This window comes from Phasianus colchicus, chromosome 13, assembly GCF_987193195.1.
Source record: "Phasianus colchicus chromosome 13, bPhaCol1.hap1.1, whole genome shotgun sequence".
In the NCBI taxonomy this organism is placed as follows: domain Eukaryota; kingdom Metazoa; phylum Chordata; class Aves; order Galliformes; family Phasianidae; genus Phasianus; species Phasianus colchicus.
The window spans coordinates 15518884-15536958 of record NC_143448.1 but is presented as its reverse complement, the minus strand read 5'-3'; the positions used below and the strand labels follow the sequence as shown (position 1 = coordinate 15536958).

At 42.2% G+C, this 18075-nt stretch overlaps 1 protein-coding gene across 22 annotated transcripts in view; it reads left to right on the top strand.

Moving 5' to 3' along the window:
* Window positions 1-18075, top strand: part of LOC116243858 (uncharacterized) — a 654784-nt gene that overhangs the window by 176651 nt on the left and 460058 nt on the right. Inside the window, exon 1 of one of the 22 annotated variants that reach the window (XR_016470615.1) lies at window positions 10497-10767. The exons of the other annotated variants lie outside the window; for them this stretch is intronic. The gene's annotated coding sequence lies outside the window, so the exon portion shown is untranslated. Of the gene's footprint in view, window positions 1-10496; window positions 10768-18075 lie in introns of those variants that run through there. 22 annotated transcript variants of the gene reach the window in all.

Here is an 18075-nt window from a genome sequence, read left to right as displayed (position 1 = left end):
TTTCAGTCTGGAAAATCCCACAATGCTTTACAAAACTGAATTTAAAACACAAACGTAAACTGGAATGCAGCATTTCTGGTGTGAAATACGACAGTTGTTTGGGAGCCCAAGCAACGCCAAGTCGCTTGGGACAGCGAGAGAATTCGAGTTTGTTGCTGCTGCAGTAAGAGCTTGGGCTGAATTTTACTTCTTTCTTCTTCTCTAATCTATTTAATCTATCATCACTGATGGTATCTGGTTACTCTGCCATAATGCACTGCTATTATCCAGAAAGACCCGTTTCCATTCTGTTAATGATATCCGATGCAGGGCTGATTTTATTTATTGAGAACTAGAAACGATCAGCAATTTGGCTTTATCCTGTGCAAAAAATGACACTCAGCACAAATACCACCCGAGGCCAAGTTGAAAGAGAAGTTCTGTTCATCCTTCTGTGGGCAATGTTAACTCCTATGTCAATCTAAATTCTGTACCCTACGTCTTTTGCTGCTGAACATAATTGCTCCTTCGAAGCACTTTGTAGCTCAGCCTAACTTGAGGCTGCCTTCTGATCTCAGATAAACCCAGGCAATCCTTCTGGCTTTACTGGGATTACGCCAACATAAGTGAAACTAAAATTTACCTCCCGCTGCATGAGAGTTGATAGGTGCAGGAGGCACTGCGTGACGTTTGAAAGCTGCAATGGAAAAGTGCTGGAGGATGATAGGGGAAAATCATACACTGTGTACACAGAGCAATGGAAACTATTTAAAGTAGCTCCAGCCTCATATATTCTGTGCAGTCCCTTCACAGAGAGGAAGATGTTACGTGATAGCATGGATATTTGAGCAAACAGGCTCTGTATTATAGAAATAATAGAAAATGACACAATCTAATCATGAGAATGCTGAAAACAAAATAGGAAGGGTTGTTGGTTAATATTAATTCATTTTTAGTACTTTCCCATTTAGTTCTATAGGAGTCAGCCAGTATTTTCCCATTCCACGCTTTTTATGTCAGATGAGGTTTATAGCAAGCTTATGGTAACTGCCCTGAAAGTCCCAACTCTTGTCAAAATACGTCAGGGTGCTAAAATAACTAAGAATATGTTGTAAAAACAGTTGGTTTTATCTGAAATTAACTTTTTAACCCTTTCACAAAGCTTGTACTCATTTAACATTTGTAGCTTTACAAATGAGGCTGGATGTAACTATTTCTCATTCATAGGACTCACATACTGGCCCCCCAGTGAGCCTGTGATGTTTCTGTGATGGTGAGGACCCAGGTGTGAGCAGATTTACCATGTATGTGCGGAGTAGGTTGGGTGTTGCTGCAGCCTTAGCAGGATTTGTTACGATACACACAGCAAAATCTTGTCTTGTATAACTTAGTTTAACTCCTACTGGTTTCATTGGCTCCAGGTTCACTTCCACTGGTTTTCAGTCAAACCACGTGTTTTTTTGGGTGGGAAAAAAAGGATACAGAAATTGCATTGTCACACATGTAGCAAACGTTAGCATAGATTCAGCTTCACGGTCCTGAAGTGTTGTCCTGAGCATCACAGTAAATAGAGTCTTGTTGTTTGGTATGTATAAGTTATTCATTGAAAAGTCCAGCTAAATCCATCATGTATCTATTTTGCAGGAAGTACAAATCTTTGATTTAACCATGGCAATTTGTGCAGGAATCCTTGGGCTGTCAGCTTCGGTGACGGACCGTAACTCATACTTGATTCTTATTCATCCCAGCAGGGCGTTTGTGTCGGGGCATGCACAGCTACATGCATGGACTCATTAGCAGTGTCTGAGGCTCCTGCAAGATGTTAAAAGGTTTTTTAATTTTAGACCTGCTTTTGTGAGATAGTGGACAGTCTGACATTCATTTCTTTTCATTTACATCTTGGGAGTTTATAACACAATAGGTTTGTTTCCTGATTTTATTTTTGCAGTTGAATATCTTCAGACTTCAGTTGCTCATTTAAATGAGAAATTATTTTTAAAACCTTCAGGACTGTCTGGATCAGAGTTGATGCTGTTGTCAGCATCATTCCATAGCCCTGGAGCTGGCGCCTGGAAGCTGTTAGTGACAAGAACTCTTCGTGTGAGCTGTGCACAGTGAAGCTGGTGAGCTCAGTGTCTTGTGAGGGGGATGTACCCACAGCCAAGGAGCATGACTGTATAGTTGGTTTCTTATTGGCAGTCTGCATGGAGAGGCTGAGTTTGTATGGATGATGCATCATGGGGAGCTGGCACTGGGTGACCAACTCCCAGATCCATCCTTCTTGGGAAATGCAGTCCAGAAACACCTGCTGTCCTGTGGCACTCGGTTCAGATTCAGAAGCAGAAAGTTGTTTTCCTGTGGATCTCAATGTCACCTTAAGCATAGCAGTACCATACCACAGAGATGCACTGTTGGGCCCTATGTGCTGGACTCCACTGGCTGTGTAGGCACCCTTGGGGATACTTGACTTCTTTGAATATGCTTTGTTTCTCGATTGAGCTGAGACAGAAAGATGGGAAAATATGTTGTTACTGTCTGTGCACTTTATTTCTGGTAGTACAGAATATCACCTTTCAGGCCTGACAGTGTGGTATGATCCTTAAATGCCAAACTCACATGAAAACATAGCCCTGAGATGAAACCAATGTAATACAGTTTATGAGAAACAGGTCATTCAGTAGCTGGTTCTCTGAGTATTATGTTCATTGTACTTTTTGCCCAGCTTTATCTTCACCATACAGACTTCCAGTTTGTAGGAAAATGGTTTGCAGGCCTTGTCTACATGTACGTAAGTATTTCTGGTTCCTTTAAAATCTCAGTTCCAGCTGAGAAATTAGAAATTAGGAAGAGGTTTGAGCACTAAACACAAACTTGTACTAACAACCACCTTGCAGCAATTCCCTCTGGATGATTTCTCTGTGTTCTGGACGGTGACATTTATTCTCACAATCAGTGGTGAGACCACAGCAAGCTGGCTGACCACAGTAACTACGCACATTGTTCTGCTTGCTGCAGATGAAGAGCATTGTCGGTATCTCTCCTTTTTTCTTTTTTTTTTCTTTCTTTCTTTTATTTTCCTATTCCTCACTTGCAGAACAACTGAAAGAGAACAAGGTTAAGATATTTCCTGGATGTTGCATTGTGCTTTGCCCTCATGGTACACAAAGGAGAGGGGGAGAGGGGATGAAAGGAGCGCTTGGTCTGACTTGACTCTTGTGTCACCAAATTGCTCACAAAACATGGGGTCAGCAGAGGCTGGGACTTCAAAACAGTGATGCTGGGGAGGCAGAGCTGCAGAGCTGTCCTGTACTAGCCTGCAGAATAGCTGCTGCTCCATGTGATTTCAGTTTCTGTCTACAATAGTGCTTTTTACAGTAGGAAGAGCATTCTATAAATGTTCCATATTTATTATTTTGCTGGAGTGAATTGGCTATGCTGAACTTAGATCAATAAAATGAAAAAAAGGAAAAATACCAAAGATAAAAGGAACCCGAAGAGCCATGCATTCCAGAACAAACACAGCACTCCTTGACGTGGTACAGGCACTGTTTGTGCCTGGCTTCTCAATAGGGGTTCTTGCACATCCAGTAACTTTGTTTGTATTTTGTAAATTAGCAGATGGTTCTTTGATACAAAGGCAAAAGTGTTCCCACATCAGATGGAGTTTCTCCCTGTCTTCTCCCCTCTCTGGTATTAAATAAATTAATGAGGGGAGATACAACCACAGTTTCTAAAAGCAAAGGGGAGAAGTAGCAAAGAAAAAAAAAAAACAACTATGTGCAACTTAACTGTAAGGTTCAATTTATGCTACCTACAATAAAGCAAAAAAAACCATAATTCAGCTAGAGAGGTTCTTGTTTCCAACATTTCAGAGCTATGCTCCAGGAGCCTTAGGGTGCAGCCAGGTTAGTATTTGTGAACCCCTTCTCTGTTTAGATTATTGCAGGCCTTCCAGTGAAAGCTGGCTAAATCTCATCAATGGAGGGAAATACTCAGGTAAGTATGTCACCACTGATGTGGGGAATAATTCTGTACGTCATATAAGCATTTTGAGGTGCAGCCTGTGGTACATGTAATGCATTGTGCCTATTTACCAAAGCAGTGGGGCCTGATCTTGGCTGGAGCCCATAGGCAGTCATTTGAGCAATGTAAAAGCAATTAAATAAGACTCTGACAGACTAGATTTGGCCAAAGCATTTTTCACATTGCTCCAAACAGTCTGTTTAATGGGTAGGCTAAAATTTCTTTGGAAATCTTACTGCTGCAATAGTCAACTCTCCCCTCATTTACTTGAACTTTGTTTACTCAGATATTGTGATGATTAACAATAATGTGTTTCTTTTTCCTTGGGTGTGTGTGTGTGTATAAATATATATATATGTACATGAATATATATAAAAGAGAATATATATAAAAGAGAAATCTTCCTCCACTGTTCCTATGTCTTCCATGTCCCAGTCTGGTCCCACTGACTGGACTGATGGTGGAAGATTTGTCATTGGCCCTAGTAAGAGTAACAGATCCAAGAGCAATAGGTCCTAATTTTTTTTTTAGAACAAAATATTTCTTCTTCAGCTTTGCCTGAAATGTAGCACGTGTCCAAAAGGTGGAACAAATTATGCCTACTTCACCTTTGAATACTGCATAGAAGTTCAAGAGAAAATGTGCCCAAGTACTTATGTGAATCAAAGGGTATGATGAGAGGAAGATGGATTTCATACTGGCTAGCAGCAAGTAATACTGTAAGCAGAGGAAAAAGAAATTAAAAGAAAAAAATAGCGTTATATATAGGAAAAATACATACCATGGAAAAATACATGTCCAACACTAACTGTGGGCACAAACTCAATCCTTCTCATTTTGCAATCATTGCGAGTGGCTCCACTGATTTTTAGGGGACTTGAATGTCATCCAGCTCCAAATTTGGCTTCCTTAGCTCATGATTATTCCTCCTGGAATTAATAGTATTTTTTGAATTAGGAAAGTAAAACACTTTTGATGCTAAAACTCTTGCCCTCAGCACTTCATTACATATATGACTAGAGGGAAAGCCCTTTCAAGGTAACACCCCTTTTGGACATGCATGCATTTACAGCAGTGTTTTGTTGTGTTTTCTAAGCATGGGAATCTTAGGACATATTTAGGGAGACTGTCAGTTTTAAGGAGTCACCAGCCTACCTTCTAGATGTTCTCAGTATCCCTCAGAGTGTGCATGAGAGATAAATCTTTCACTGGATTAATTTGCTCCTTTTGATCTCTTGGTGGCTCATCCATCTATGGGCACACCTTTGTCTTGTCACTGGTATGTAATTGGGTTGTTTGCAATGGAACTGAGACTTAATAATTGAGAATGTACCTGTGCACAGATCTGTGCCTGTTGGGTGGCGCTGCTCGTTGACGCAGGTTGGATACAAGGTTGTATGATTTTGTTACAGCTGTTTTGTTTGATGACCAGGCAGGATGTTTTCAATGGGCAGTATGGCTTCTGAGCTGAAGCGCAGTTTCTGACTGTTCTTTTGGCATGCCACTGTGGAACTCATTTTCTATGATAGTAAAACTTGAGCAGTGTGAGAACTTTGCATTTTTCATGAATATTCATCTAATATTTATAATTATTTTGGTCTTTCTTATATACTCCCCTTATTTTCTAATATTCAAAACATCTTTTTGGTAGTTAATTTGAATTTTAGCACTAACGAGTGGCTTCTTTTGTAATGTCTGCTACAACCACAGCAGGTTGTTCTAAACTGCATAAGAAAATAGTGGTCTAGAATGGCAACACAGTCAGCAAATGGCTCCACTTGTGTTTGACAGGGTGAACGTTTGTGTGCTTTTCAAAGCAACTAGTTTAGCACTCTTCATTTGCAAAGAGGAAGGGAGAGGAGAGAGAAGTGCGACTCGGAGAACAGCTTGTCACACGGTGACCTACTTTTCCAACCAATCTGAGCGCAGCCGGAGCTGCTGTTGTGTTGACACTACATATCCAAGCTAAAGCAAACCCAGCAGAATCTGTGGCCTTAGAGATTGGCTTTGGAGAAGACAGAAAGCCTGCTGGGGCTGATAGGAGTTTTAGATGTGCCTGCATTGCAGGGCTGGGGAACAGCGAGCTGATTTCAGAGCTGAGTCTCTTTCCTGGGAGATGTAAAGGAGATTATGCTCCCTCTTTGTGTCTAATCTCCCAGGTACATTTGTGTCTAAAGCAGATGTTGTTAGTCCAGGGAGGGTCTCCTTATCTACATGGGGGACACAGCCAAAGAGCTGAATTTGTGGCTCTTATCACCGTTTTCTCTCTCCTGACAGGAAAATCAGGATAATGAGGGGTGTGCCTGTGAGAAATGCAGGGATGCCCATTTGTCATGCCTGTCTTTGACTCCATTTTAGCCACTAGGGATTATTTGCAGATGATGCAAATTAGAATAGCCACAGAGCTCCCCTAATCTCTTACAGAGGGGAGAAGTTTTGCACAGAGCCTGCAGACCAGGAAACCTTTTAGTACCTACATATCCACACAGGGTTAAACACATTCTCTGTGCCATTTCAAAGTTATTGGATCCGGAGCTTCAGTTCCCTGGTAAGATGCCTTGAGACCTGTTTACTTATTTGAGACCCAAAGAAAATAGAAATGGGGTGGACCTCATCTTAGTAGGACAAGTGAAATAATGAAAATGAGTTAAATCAGAACCTTAAAAAAACCCCACCAAAGCCAACTAAACCAAGTCTAGTAGAAACTAATCACTGGTAGGTGAGATGTTATTGTGGCTTTCTTGGATCCTGCTGCTGGAATCCTGAGGGAAATTTTAGCACAGTGCAATGGCATATGACCATAAAGTGCATGGCTCCCTCGTGGCACCCTCGTCCCACTCAGGGCTGCCTTTTTATGAGCTGGCTTTATTTGCTTCCAGAGTGGATTAAAACAGGCATCCATGGGGTGGACTAAGGAAGTGCTTGGATAAGGCCAGCATAGGACACTGTGTGCAGTTATTACACTGAACTTCTTTCCACAAAGATTTGGGTATTTTAAAATTCAATTAAGTGGATTCTGCTTCTTCCTAGAAACACGTGAATGGGTGAAAGTTTGACATCTGCTCTTCTGCTGAGCCTGTGCTTCTGGGATAGAGGTCCTCCCCTCTACTCCACTGACATTTCTCTATTGTCATTCCTGATTGTTAAATGTTTCATGGCTACCTGAATTGCCATCCTATAAGCCACAAGAGCAGGAAGCTATACGGGCTGTGTTCTCTGGTGTGCTGCTTGGTTTTGAGAGGCTGGAATTCGAGGCTTTGGGTTTGTATGAGTCTCCTGCCTTGGGGGCAGAGCAGAACCTCACTGTCTCATACCCATGTGAGCCAAATCTTCCTACACTGCTGAACCATGAAAGCCAATGGAGAGCTCAGAGGTGGTAAGAAATGCTATTACTGTAGCATTTGAAAACGCAAAACACTTTTTATTAAACAGTTCAATTAGTTTGATTTTTGTTTGATTCCTTACTATCTGGAAACAGACTTGGAAACCTGAAACACTAATTTCACAATTACGCTTAATCAGTATTGTGTGTTTAATGCTAATGTTGCTATGATGTGGATGTTCATTGATGAATTAAGGATAAATTTTAAAATTTCTTCAGAAAAGTCTGTAAGTATATAGTCTTTGTTCAGCAGTATGTGGTTTATAATCTTGTAACAGCAACAGTCTACCCTGTGCTTTATGGATGTGTACTAGAGAGCTGTGATGCTTTAATGACTTCTCAGTAAGCCAAGCTTACAGCCGTGTTCTTTCCCACCATTAGAGGTGTGACCTGATTGTGGTGGTTTTACTTCTGCTGAAAGCACAATCAATGCCTTGTATTTTCAATACCATGAAGATAAAAAAGTGCATTACATTTTTCAGCAGGAGTATCACTTCCAGCAGGAAAAGAACAAATAGACCTTTCTAGCTGTTTACAGGAATAGACTTTCAAGTGTATCCTCTGGTTCCCTTGAGAGGTAATTTTTAAAACTTGGTGGAAAACAAAACTGAGTGAGTGAAGTGCCTTTTTAGTGTCCTGAGTGAAACGCAGGCTGCCGTCCTGCTGGTCACGTTAACTGCTGCATAATGAATGTGTGCATGGCCAACACCGGGCTGCTAACTTAACAGAAAGCTGAGCTGAGCTGCCCAGCGCTGCCCTGTCTGCTTGCACTCCTACCCTCAGCTCTTGTCTCAGCATGGGATGGCTGTGCAGGGGGACACTGCTCCTGCTCGGAGCCCAGCACTAGGAGGGTCCCTGTCGACGTCTGCTTTTGGGATGCTGCCTCTGTACTCAGGGCACTGTGAAAGCTGGGCTGAGTGCAGCCGTGCGCAGGCACAGTGAGCACCACGCCAGGATCACGCACACTGCACCAAAAGTTATTAATTCCTTCAGCCGCCCCAGTAAATCTTTTTCCACCACAAGCATACAGTGAGCATTGCTCCTGCCCAAAAGAGACCTGTGGGAGAGAGTCAGTGTCAGAAAGGTTAAGTAACTCAGTCCATAATTGCAGGGACTTGTCCATAATTTCCAATTCTCTGTGCAGAAAAGGAGGGCTTTTCTTTCCATTAGACTGTGCGGTTAGAGACAGAGAACCTGCCCGTCCTGTGCAAATCTTCTAAGTGTAATAGTTTCCTCATTTGACATAGATTTTATAGCCAAGGTGATTAATGAGTCATAAATATAATGCTGCAGTGATCCTTAAAATAAACAACATCCCTTGATTTGAAAATCCCAGGAGAAGAGTTTTAATTTCTCTAACCAATCTGGGAATGTAAAAGACTTTCCTGCAGTGCCTTATTGATATAATTTGACCTTGCTCAGCAGTGGAGCTCCCTGATGGAGGTGTGGGGGAAGGAGGGGGTGTGTGGGCACACATGCAAAGTGCTCTTACTATGCCTGTATTCAAATTCTAATTCCATATTCTTGTAAGAACGATCTCACTGGGAACCAAAAATAGCACAGACGGAAAAATATTCTCACAAGATGATTGTCACACAAATAAGAATAGTTTCTCTTTAACCCATTCTCTTATCAGCTAAGCTCTCAGCAGACTTCTGATCCTCTGCTGCTGCCTTGCTTTGGCCATTGGCCGAGGATCTATGCATGACAAGCAACAATTTAATAGTGATAAAATATCTCTGTGGTTGACAGTGTGCCATCAAGCTGGATTAGATGAACTGTGCGTAACTTGTTCTAACAACGCTGAAGTATTGCTTCAGTGATGGTAATTCCCAGTCTTAGTGTGGGGGGGTGCTTCTGAGTTTTGGTGTCTGTTTTTCTAGGTCCTTTCTAGCACTACATCTCCTAATGCTCCATTGGTTTCAATGGGATTGTACAAAATGCATGTCTGATGCTGGTAGAGGCAATGAGAAATCTGGTAAACAATATTGTTCAACACACAAAGCAACCAAACAGGTTTATTTATAGGCACCATGGCAGAGTACTGCTATAAGAAAGCTGAATGAGAAGTATGAAGCTACGGATATTTCTACAGGAAAGCCTTGATTTGCTTGTTTGAAATGAGAGCAAGTGTATGGTGTGATTTTGTGACATCCTTGTGTCAAGAGGAGGCTGCTCTAAGCAGGCAGTGGGTCCATCAGAGTGCTGGAGAGCTGGGAGGTGGCCATGGATTTCCGAGAAATAGAAGGGCAGAGGAGGGCTGATCCCATGAATCCTCTCTTTTATCCAGTTTGTGTCAGGGGAAACACGCTTTATAGTTCACAGTGGTCTGCAAATGAGCTTCTCTGTGAAAGGTTACCATTGTACAAGTGCATGCTAATTCCTGGACTCCTATGATAGACAGTTACATATAAATAAAAGCCATCATCCTGTTCTTTTATTTGAATTTGTTTATAGACTATGGAGAAAAGCTGATGGTTGCATTTTTACTGCACAACAGATGTTCATAGTTCTCAGGCACATCATCTGCCCAATTGCCCATGGCTTTGTCTATTGCAATTATTTTTTCCCATATGTACACATTGGGTCAGATTCCAGCTCAGAGACAAAGAGAGTTTTATTTTTTCCTCTCTCTGGAGCTACTGAGGTCAGTTGGGCTTTTGACAAGGGTTGTAGCATCCTGAAGAAGAGTCCTGAAACCATGCTAGTAGCATGGAAGGGAGTGGCTGATGGGCTTCATTCCTTTGCCACAGAGCTTTCTACTTGGAGCGGAATCCTCAGCTCACCCATGGAGCCCTGCCCCAGAAAGGCTGATGCACTGTGTGTATTCTTACAAGGCTGCTCATGGCTGTGGGACAGTAGGAGAAATCTGCCCCATGATGTGGCCATGGTTGCTAAACAGGGGAAAGTTTGCAGGCAGTCTGAACACGGGAAAGATGGAACGCTGAATGCTGCTGAGACAAGCAAAAAATATTTTATTGCTGAAAAATGATTATCCTCCCTTCTTTTCAGTAATAATTACCTGAGATGGTCTGGCTTCTTTGAGAGACAAGAGTTGCCAGAAATTCCAAGCTGAGGGAGCTGGGATGTGCATGTTCTGAAGCAGAGAGGATGCTGCTTCCCTTTGTGCTTTTGTGTCCTTGTCTCTTCCGTTGTGGTGTAGGCAAGGAATCTGGGATCAGCTACACTTGTTATGCCTGAGCACTGAGTCACAGTGATTGCATCCTGTGGGGAAGCCAGTGTCCTGTGAGCACGGCATAGCACTGCTGGGCATCACACAGAGCAGGGTGAGCACAACTGGCTCTGAGCAGCCAGGTTTGACATGGGACAGGCTATCAGCCAGCACAGTACAGCCAGTTGGGGATAATCAGCCATTCTGTGAGGTAAGGATAATGAGGTAGGCACAGAGATATCCTGCAGCTATCCTTCTGCAGCTCTTACCTATTTTTAGAAAACTTTCCCTAATATATAGTCTCTATATTGCTTGCTCTGAATGAAATCAGTTCTCACGTTATCCATCACATATTCTTATTTATTATGTTGGAAGCTCCTATCATATTCCCCTGAGTCTCCTCCTTTCCAGACCAAACAAATAGAGAAGAAATTCAGCCTTTTCTTGTAGAAGGATGTTTTCTTCTCAAATCTGTCTACATTTTATGTAAAATATGATGTTCCAAATTGCACCCTAACAGAAGTTTCACTGATGCTTAATGAAAGGGAATGATTACTTCCTGTGTTTGACATGCATCACTCTTATTAATACATAATGGAATGAGCTGTACATTTTTTGTTGCAGTGTCAGAGTATTGAGTCGTGTTCCGCCTGTGGTCCTCCATAACATGCAGCACTCCTCTTACAGTACTGTTATTTAACCAGTTATTTCTTATTATATATTTGTTCATCTGTTTTCTCCTTCCTTTGCTCAGTACTTCATAGTTGCCTTTAACTGAGATTTTTGCTTGATCTGAGGATGTTTCTTCATTTCCTCAAGACTGTTCTGAATTCTGAAAGGACCTTTACAAGCATTTGCAGTCTTCCTCAATACTCTGTACTGTCCTTTCTACAAGCTGAGTCATTGACCAGAATACTGAATCAACCTAGTTTCAGGACAGATCCTCAGAGATCTTGCTTGAGAGGTCCAGAGATGCTCAATACTTGTGGGAGGAGAAACTGGTATTTGAGCATGGCTTTGGTCTTAGTTTGGAACCAGCAAGGTGCTAACAGCTGTTCATGTATTCACTTTAAGTGAAGCCTCAGCTTCACAGAGCAGTGTGAACAAAATAATATGTGTGCATCTTCTGCGTGAGCTGCCCCATGACGTAGCACTGCCCAGTGTGTGTGTGCCACGTGCTGCCTTTGCACCGTGATTCCTCACAGCATCTCAGTGGGGTTATAAATATCCTTTCTCCTTCAGTTTGAGAAGTAAGAAGAGGATGCAGATGGGTGAGAACTGTTCCAGTGCAGCTCGCGCTCTCACCCAGCTCATAATGAGATCAGAATGCAGGCAGGAATGTGTGGAGGAGTGGAGCTGGCAAGGATTCACCAGCCAGAATTATTCTAAGCCTATTCCATCCCCAGTCAAACCTTTTTTCTATTTTCTTTCTCAGTGAAGGTGCTTTATGGAGATGTTTCTCTCTGAACGTAAGATTCAAGCTCTTTCTGCTACTTGAGCAAATTCTAGTTGACAGGACATTGCTCTTGCAATGAGTTTTGGGTGCACTGGGCTTCTTAGCACAGCTTCCTTCACTGTGGTTATTTCAGAGCAGTTGGCATTTCTCTGCTATGTAGTTGGTTTGCTGGATGCTGGAACGCATCAAATTGAATCTTTAAAAGGATCCCAGATCATTCTGGATGCTAATCTAAATCTTAAAAACAAACAGAAAAACAGAGAAAGGGGTGGGCAGAGCAGTAGCACGTGAGTTATCCAAACTTGTTTACATCCTGATTTGCAAAAGATACAGCTTGACCTCTTTGTAACCTTGAAATCTACACAGTGAGAGGAAACACTATGTAAATTAGAGCAGCCAAAACAAAACAGGCAGGCAGAAGCTCAGTATGCAGAACAAGCTGAGAAGGCAGGCTTTGCAAACACTTGGCTATCGAGAAGAAATATGCACAAATTCTTTTTTTTTTTTCTGGGATGCAATATCTGTGAAAAACAACATCAGTAACAGAAGATGGCATCCCTCAATTTATACCAGCACACCCCTCTCACAGAGCAGAGGGCAGCAAGTGTTTCCCTGCTGTCTCTACTGCTAAACCTCTGGTGAAACCATAGCACAGGCAGGATCCAATGGGAGGGCCCACAGCGATTTGGCTGTGATTGAAAGGGGTTTTAAAAGATGAAAAGTGGTGTTTTGGGGGCCCGGCCGCAGGAGCAAAGTAACGCACACTGCTTATAAATCCCTTCAGGGTGAGCAGATGATGGTGGTGGGCAAGGCTTGGTTACAGCCTGCGCTGGGTGAAGGAAGAGAGCAGTGTACCAAAGGCTGCGGGCAGACCAGGAGCATTGCAGCGGTGTTGAGGTCAGGCTATTTGCCATTTCCTTCTCTGTGGAACTAAAGATGGTGAGGCTGAACTGTGAGTTGGAGTGGCAAAGGGATGTACTCGCTCTGCTAGGAGACTTTTATTCCTAACCTCACTTGGAATTGCCTTCAGGAGAGGGAAGGCGGTTCCCGTGCTGACCCCTCTTTGCCACACAACTCTTAATCTCTGATTTCTCATCCCCAGAAGGAGGGAGCACAGCAGATGAGAGCAGTGCTTTCAGCCTGGTGAAGTACAATTATCCGGCCTACTGTTGGCACTCGCAAAGCCCAAGAGAGAGGGACAGCCTGTAGCCAGAAGCATGTTCACAGCCAGGGAAGGCCAGGAGGTAGTCATGAGATATCATGGGGGAAAAAATCAGAGAGCATTTTAAGCTCCAGAATTGCCAGTATTCTTCCCGGAAAATCTATTAAACAAGTTCTCAACCATGTTATTGTATTGACGTGACTGGAGAGAATCTCACCTAGCAGGGCCCTGTACAATGCCAGGAACAGCAGCTTTCACCTGACAGCATGATGACAAATTTCTGCTCTTGCAGCAGTGGAGCAGTGTTGAACTGAGCTGTTGTGCTCAAACATTTTATTCCTTGGATCATCCAAGGCTCCACAGGGGATACGTTCCTCAAGCCTTTCTCAAGATGATGTGAATGGTCCTCTGGGGGTCAAGTGCTGTTCAGAAAGAAGAGCAGTGCCAGAATTTATTCGTGTTGTTGAGAAATAAGAAGTATATTGTTCATCCTGGTGTTCACTGAACGTTTCATGGTGCCTGTTTGCCTGCTGTCTCCCGCTGGCTACACATACATGCAATATACACTGTTACTCTCCCTTGTTAGAATATAAGCCATCACTTATGGGGTGTAAAATAAGATTTAGGTGCATATGCGTGCATACTGCTCTGTGTGCAGTGTTGCCCTGTAGCAGTGCGAGTGCAGAAGAAGCGAATTGGAGCAAAGCTCTCTCTGGTGGAGACCACAGAGTCCAATTAAGTCTCAAAATTTGAGTTTTAGTTCACTGTCTTGGAATTTGATGTGGAGAAAGTCTTTATTCCTCCTTGCACAGAGATGTATGAAATAAACGGGGAAATGTAGCTTCTTAATATTTCATTTATTTGGTGATTAAAAGAAGTTAGTTTCAGCCTTTGAGCAGTTTAGCAGACGTCCATTAATTTTATAAGGAAATATTTGCCTGGCTTCTTTCTGTGAATTTATATGAAAAAAATATATATTCTTCTATCTGCATCTTTTTAATAAGGACATATATAATGTAATAATCAGAAATTAAATCCTAACAGAACGCTAAGACGTTAAGTGTAACACAGTCCTTACTTCATAAATGATGTGTAGTTTGTGAAGGTAAAGCAGCAGAATAACAGTGCCCCAAAGTATTTTGGACATAGGATTTACATGCAGATTTTCAAGGCAGCCAGGCAGAATCGGGTACTTCATTCAGAACTGCCTTCAGCATTTATGGGTTTGGGCCACCTCAACTTATGGTGCCTCTGGAGATCCACGCTGTGCTGTTTGAAACCATCAGGAGACACAAACACCTGCTGCATCCTCATATTCCTGAGACAGTGCTGAAATAATTTTTGCAGTGATAACAGTGTCAGTGCAGAACTGAAATGGGAAGACCTTTCTTTTGGAAGGTGTGCAGTGGAAAGTGTGAAGTTTTCTGATGCAGGATGACTGATGAAACAATATTTCCCCAATGCCTTCCAGACGCAGTGTGATAAAGCGGTCTTTCAGATTACTGATTTCAGGTTCGTATTAATCTTTTTCATCATAACTTTATAAGGCTTTTGTTGCTGCTTTTGCTTTAGTCCAACGAGCTGGTAATCTGATCACAGTTCCTGAGCCGTAAGCATTGTTCTGTGGATACAGCTTTGGGCTAAAATGGTTTCAGCTGTTGACAATTCCCTCCGTGCAGGTTGGTGCAGTGCTGTGGCTGTGCTCATGCCCACAGGTGTGTGTCCATGGGGCTGGGGCAGCTCTGTGTGCCCGTGTCAGAGGGACCCTGTGTGCATCAATATGAGCAGGGACAGCATCAGCAGGCAATCCTATAAAGAATTTAATTAGGGTAAGGGTAAATATCAAAGAGAGGCTATGAGCCGCTAACATGTAGACATAAACAGAGCTTGCCATGGGGCATGTGTGTCCTTACGCTGCTGCTGAGGACAGTGCAGAGGCATCCACTGGCTTCTGCCTTAAGCACCAAGCCGTGGGCCAGCCCTGCTGTAATTGTTTCTGCTCTCATGGAACAATGAGGTTTCACTTTTACTTTGGACTTCATCTCGCATCTCTGTTGACCATTAGTCATACCCTTAAATGGATCTATAAATAAAAATCAGACTGAAACTGTGCCACCGCACTGCGCTGATAGAAGGCTCTGCCAGCCAACCCTCACTTCTTGCTAAATAGTCTGACTCATGGTTTCTGGTTAGGGAAAGGGAGTGGCATCCTGCACGGCCATGTGATACAGCGAGCGTGCAGCACGGGAAGGAAAATACAGCCTTTGTTTGCTGAGCTGTATGCTCAGAGTGTAACTGATGGTACGTGGGTCAAAAATAGGGAGTATAGAGTCATAGGGCGAGTGAATTGTGTGTGTTAAAAAGGTGTCCTAAAATGTCTGTCTTTAAATCAGTGGAGGGCTATTAAAAAACCCTCTAGTCTGATGATGGAAAAGCTGCAGACACATGGAAATCTTATATTTTTCCAGATTATTTTCATTCGAAATGTTTAAAATAGCTTTTTTTTTTTTTTTTTTTTTTTTTTGGTTTGTTTGTTTGTTCTGGAAGGATCTGTGGTAAATGATAATTTCCAATCTTATAAGCAAGATCAATAGACTAGTTAAGATACTTAAGTTCAGTTTAATATTTAAGTAACAGTCTTAGCTAAAAAACCCCATACAATTCTATCAATGCATTTAAAAATACAGGAACATTTGTGAAAATATCATTTCCCAAATTACATCAATAACAACAGGTTTTTTTTTTCTTTCTTTTTGAACGTTGTTTTCTTTCTTTGTTAGGTTTTATCAAGTCTCTTCCTAGGAGGAACATGTTCCAGAAATATGCAGCTTGTACTGTGTGTATCAATATATAAAATAGCTATAATGTAGAAGAAGTGGAACCAAACTCTTGCACTCAGTTAGCCTAGGATTATTGGGGGTAAAAAGGCTAAACATTTCTGAGAGCAGCATTAGCAGCCACGCTGCTTACAGCAATCTCCATATGCTTAGCAAGGAAGAGCAACCCAAGGACAAAGCAGAAAGCCAAGCCTCCAAGGTTGCAAACTGGCCTTTACTCTGTCCAGTGGCATTACTTGCAGCTTCAGCCAAGCTGTAAGACGCTAAAAATCACCATTTCCCTTCTCTCATAGGAGATCCTCAAGGAAGTTCAGTGAGTTGCTGGAATGACCAAACTGTGCAGATCCCAGCAGGGGCTGCTGGCAGTGCAGGAGCAGGCACTGGGAGCGTTGTCCTGTGGATGCCTGCATGGCCTCACCACCTTCATCTACCCAGGATCTGTTCCTGTGTTTCACTCTTGGAGCACTGCATGAACTCAGCATATGGTGCTATAAATGCAGTAAAATTTTCCCAAGAGAACAGCCTTTCCCTGATGTGAGTTCAGATATATTTTGCCCTGTTCTCCACTGATGGGAACCTGTTCTGAGTAGTGAGGAATTGGTCCTTCTGCTGGTTTTCGTTTGCAGCAGAGAATCTGTTAAATGTTGCGCAAGACAGAAATGTTCTCTTTACTCTGTAACTTTAAAAATTTAGTCTTGTAACAAGTATGTGGAAGAAGGCAAAAATCTGCTCAGAAGGTAGAGGAATTTCAGAATGGTAACTATGCAAGCTCTATTCGTTTCCGTGTGTGTATTGTGATCTTGGACTACATGGTCACATTTTGTCTCTGACAGACTGCCTGCCACAATGCACAGGCTGGATGCACAAGGGAGGCAAATTAAGATTGCATATGCAACCGTAAATGTGACATTTGGAATGTCTCAAATAAAACAGAAATGGCATTATTTTAATGTGGCTTTTTGTATGCATACAAATAAGCTTGTGGCTTATGTTCACCTCTCGCAGGTGCTGAGGCTTTGATATTTCTTGTACTTTGTGGCTCTGTACTTGTCACTTCTAGGAACTGGTGCTGAGCACAGAGGTGGAATGAAGATGTAGTTGCCTGGTTTTAGCACCTAGGTAAGGTGTATTTTGCTGCACCTTGAATTTACATCTCAATTTATTGTTCATGTTAAAGATGCATTAATTCATCACAAGTCAGTAAAGGCTTGACCTATCGATAATGTTTTAATAAGATTTTTTTCCCCAACTTTCTCTTCCCCGTTCTCATTTGTATTGGCTTGTCTACTCTACATCGCCTTTAAACAGCATTGCTGTGGGTCCAGCTGTTAGTAAGATCTGAGAAGTTGCTAAATGGATGCTGTATTTCTTTTCTATGGAATAAAAGTATCTTTTTATCAACCTTAACTAGCCCAATGACAAAAAATATAGCTTGTAAAGCTCAAATTGTATGAGCTCGTGTTGAATGGGCATCTCGAAAGATGACTGGAATGACAAACACAGTGGCACCCAGCTCTTCTACTTGCCTATGCTTGCCTAAGTTACTGACTACCCCAAACTTGTATACAGAAACCATGCTTGGGCTCACTTATTTTGAAATCTTGGCTTGGAATGATAAAACACTTAACTGTTAGCCTATTCGTTCAAAACAGAATGCAAAATTGGATTAGACCATTAGTCTCTTTGAAAGAACACATTTATTAATTATTTCTTTGGAAATTTTTACAAAAAGACACAGCAATATAAATCTTACCCTGTACAGAATATGCCTAGGTGGCTTTAAGTATTGGAAAAGTGTGGTAGTGGAATAGTTACATACAGAGGTGCTGGGAATGGAAAATTACTTTTTTGGCTCTGCTATGTATGCTTAAGTGATTGCTACTGACTTAATGGGAAGAGAAATTGATAGGGAATGTAGCAGCTGCTGAAAAACTTGAGCAGTGATCTGGTTTACTCCAACCCTCAGGGGAGGTCTGCAAGACCCTGGTGAACTTGAAAGGTATCTGTCTGGTACTGGTATAGTGAGCCAAGAGATGGACGATATATGGAAATTCTACCTTCTAC